Source organism: Cimex lectularius, unplaced genomic scaffold (assembly GCF_000648675.2).
Source record: "Cimex lectularius strain Harlan isolate CLEC.00 unplaced genomic scaffold, Clec_2.1 scaffold30, whole genome shotgun sequence".
Taxonomy (NCBI): Eukaryota; Metazoa; Arthropoda; class Insecta; order Hemiptera; family Cimicidae; genus Cimex; species Cimex lectularius.
The window spans coordinates 2,181,390-2,185,518 of NW_019392730.1; the positions used below are offsets into that span (position 1 = coordinate 2,181,390).

General features: G+C 33.4%; 1 non-coding gene across 1 annotated transcript; it reads right to left on the reverse strand.

The window, feature by feature from the left end:
• Positions 1-1,571: 1,571 nt before the first annotated feature.
• On the reverse strand, positions 1,572-1,644 carry Trnad-auc. The gene has a single exon. It is a non-coding gene; the product is annotated as a tRNA-Asp (tRNA).
• Positions 1,645-4,129: the final 2,485 nt, after the last annotated feature.

The following is a 4,129-nucleotide window of genomic DNA, read 5'->3' on the forward strand; positions in this document are numbered from 1 at the left end:
AGGTTCGTAACCGAGATCACTCATGGCTGAGCCAGGGCATAAGACGGTCCAGTGCCGGACACTGTCAGTAACAGAATAAAAATCAGAACCTCGGCCAGTGTTAGATGGGATGGAGAAATAAGATTAGACGGAGTCAGAACCAAGTAAGTGTTGGAGTGAGAACCTAAGCTAGAGATTCAGATAGATGGAGAGTCAGACACAATGACATTAGTAACTTGAGTTTGGAGATTAAGCTTTCCTAAGTATTTTGTCATCAGAAGATGGCTTACAGAGATCTACCTAAGATTTAGCCTGACAATCGTATAAAGTCTGTACACTAAGCCATATAACTGATTGTAAGCCATGAGCAGAACCAACTAAGTGGGTCATTTATTCAATTGAACCCTTTCCCTGTATAAGACCGCTCTATCTTTGGAGGGAGATATCCAGGAGTCTTAGGAGAAAAGAGATCTATGCCGATACACCAACGGTCTGTCGCCCTGGACATTATTCTTTTCTAAGCAACAATCTCAATAGGTAAATAACTTGAACGCTCGACTGGAATTTAGTATTTTTCTTTCAAATTTATTTTACCGATGAGCGGTTTTAGTTATAAAACTATCACGTCTCGTAATGTTCTTCCAAAAAGTGATTAATAGTAAGTAAATGTACATAATGTACATAAAAGGGATTAAAATAAAATCATTTTACAAGTTGAATAAATAGTAGAGAAACAGTATTAACAGTATAGAAGGTGATTTTTATTCGCCGAAACAATTCTGTGTTTATGCTTCTCACCGAATGATTGAGAATCGGGTTCAGTTCGGCGCACCTCGAGAGATAATGCAAGCCACCTCCTCCAACTCAGTTTCAATCACGGGTCGACATTTACTTTCTCTCCATATTCACCTTTTTATCATAATCGAATCGCCATTCAGCAACCTTCCACCCCCAATTCGGCTCGGACGATTTCCAGCAGGCTTTTTAAGGATTTGTTACTTAGAAGTAAGAAAAAATGTAGGAATACAAATCTTTTAATTCAAAAACAGGTATAATTTATAAGGGAGAAATTAGTAAAGATTTTCTCAATTTCAAACAAAAATTCTAAAACCCCATAAAATCGAGTCACTACCCACAAGATATTGTTCAATTTATCACAGTGAAGATTATAATGTCCGCCCAAAGTCCTTCCACAATCCTCACTACAGGGAGATAGAAGAATACTTCCTCTGGAAAATGTCTGTTGGGGTTAGAGCTGAGCTGGAAGCTATACGGTTTTTGGTGGACTGTCACATTTTCTTTGACAAAAAAAAAGGTGTTGATCTGCAAACGATATTCAGTCCACTTTCATCAAGCGGCGATCATCGCATAATTTTTTTATACTTTGATTTGTTTTCCGTTTGGAAAAGGATTTCCACATTATTTTTCAATTATAACATTCGAGTTGAATATTTCATTTGTTTAAATTAGTACAAAATTCGTTTTGCAATTTGTTCGTTAAATTTTTGATTAATTCACTATTTTTCGTGGTCCGCTTGACCAATTAATAACATTCAATTAATTAAAGTTTTTAAGTTGAGATAAAAAGTCAATGTCACGAGCGGGATTCGAACCCACGATCTTCGGCTTGATACGCCGATACTCTACCACTTGAGCTATCGTGACCTCGATCCACTCGGACACCAACTTCCCATATCAACCCCACCTTTTGAATTTTCCTTCCTTTTTGCCATTTTTCAAATGTCGTGTAATCGGATTGGATTCTCGGCGACGAATGAGATGGCCAAGGAGAGCTTTAGTGAAGTGTACTTCATTTTAATCAATTAAATTCACTATTTTTCGTGGTCCGCTTGACCAATTAATAACATTCAATTAATTGGTAGAGTAACAGCGTATCAAGCCGAACGTCGTGGGTTCGAATCCCGCTCGTGACACTGACTTTTTATCTCAACTTAAAAACCTTAATTAATTGAATTTTTTATTAATGTTAGAATTCCTTCTTATTAATAACTTATTGTCGAAAAATGTTGGATCAACTTGGTTTCCTCTTCTTTTTTTCTATTATCATTACGTTTTATTTTTGTATTCAAATGTATAAATAACAATAATAATTCAGTTTTATTTTTCAACAACAAAACTGTTCATTTCATATTGATAAAATTAATTCAAAGTTTGTTTGATAATTCAATACAAGAATTATTTTTGTTTTATAAATGTTCTTTTGATTTATTCATGCACCTACCTCTTTTCTTTTCAAATTTGTTCAGACGAGGAAAAGATTCACTCCTACTGGAAAGAAAATAATAGTAAGGCAACAAATCTCATTTGCTACTTTGTTTATATAAATTATTCTCAAGCTAATAGATCATCTTGTATTTTACTTAATCAAGTCCGATCACTTCTCAGCTGGCCAGGTTAATTGTCCTAATAACTCACATCAAGGTGTGATCACTTAATCATAATTTTTAAGGATGTTTTCTTCTATTCGACCTCAAGAGTTAATCTTATGATTTTTCCTTTTTGAAGGTGGGATAATAGGTCATCTAAAAAAAACCACAACCAGTTCTTATCCACAACGTTTTGGATTTATTTTAATCCTTCCCCAGGTGAGTTGAACCTGTCAGGTTCAAAATATTAAAACGTTTGTTTCGTAGTCTGAATAAGTACCACACTGGCTCTTTTTAAAAAAAATAAACTGTTATAAAATATTACTGACTGACGATCACTTTTTTAACCATTGCGTTAACTCACCTGAGGAAGGATTAAAATAAATCCGATCTCATCTTCAAAAATAAATCTGGATAAAAACTGGTTGTGGTTTTTTTGAGATGACCTATTATCCCACCTTCAAGAAGGAAAAATCATAACATAATTTTTAAGGTTAATTTTTAAAATTGATACAGTATGTATTTCTCGTGGATGTGGTCAATTAAAACAAACACTTCTAATAGGAGGCTACAGACGGGTGTGGGATGAAGGATTGTAACGAATATTTTTTTCTAATACTATATCAAAATATATTAGAAAAGTGTTTAAATGTTCTGGCCTACTTGCGAAAATGTAATACTTTTGTCCCCTATGAGTTAAGTTGGTTTAAACGCTTTTAGTTGGTGATCTAATTTCAAATATATTAGACAAGTGCCTGAGAGGTTTTACGAATGGGCGTTAGGAACTGCGAATATTTTTTATAATTTGAAAAATAATTTTTATGATGTGTTTTTCTACATTTGTTGGGTATTTATTTCAAAATTTGATATATCAGTTAATTTGGTTTTATACGTAGGTTAAGAAAATAACATGCAGAATTGTGTTAAATGAAATTAGATGTATTGAAAGTTACAAAAGCGTAAAAGCGCTTTCAGTAAGTAGGAGGAGGATGAAATTGCAGTCCAAACAATTTGTTTTAAGCAATTTTTATAACCCATAAATATGAATTTTTAAAACAAATAAAAAATAGACGTTTTAGGGGCTGAAGTAGCCGGGGAGCAATTTTTTTCTTCCTATGTCCGGTCTTCCGCTTAAAAATTCATAACCAATCTGGATTTTATCCAAATCCGACTTTATTATAACAGTTCGAAAGCTGACTATTTTTTCCCCAATGAAAATGTTTAGAATCTATGTCATTTTTTATAATTTAGATAAATAAGGATGAAATCTATAAAAACTTCTCACACGTTATATTTTACGGTTACACTACGGTTCTAATTTATTTACAGAAACCACGCTTAATTTTAAACGGTTTTAATCTTGTAAAGTTTCCAGTGGATTTATTAATCGTTTTAAAGTTATTCCAATTTTTTGTGATATCACAATTTAAAAAAAAGAGAAACAATACGTAAAAATAACTTGGCAAAATAGGTTAAAAAACAAGTTAATATGTATTATTTATTTAAGTTAAAGAGGATCATAAAGGGGTCGACAACCTTCCGATTTTCTTTTACTTTATTTTTATTTTACTTTACTTTATTATTTTATGAAGGTTTGCTACAGCAGAGGCCATATATACACACTCAAGGTGCCGGTGTTTTGAAAAAAAGCCCATTTGTAATTGTGTCGGGTTCGAATGCAGGGCCACTAGATTCGAACCTGGGACGTTTACCTTACAATGATGAACGGCGTGTCAACGCCTAAACCGTTGCGGCCACCGCAT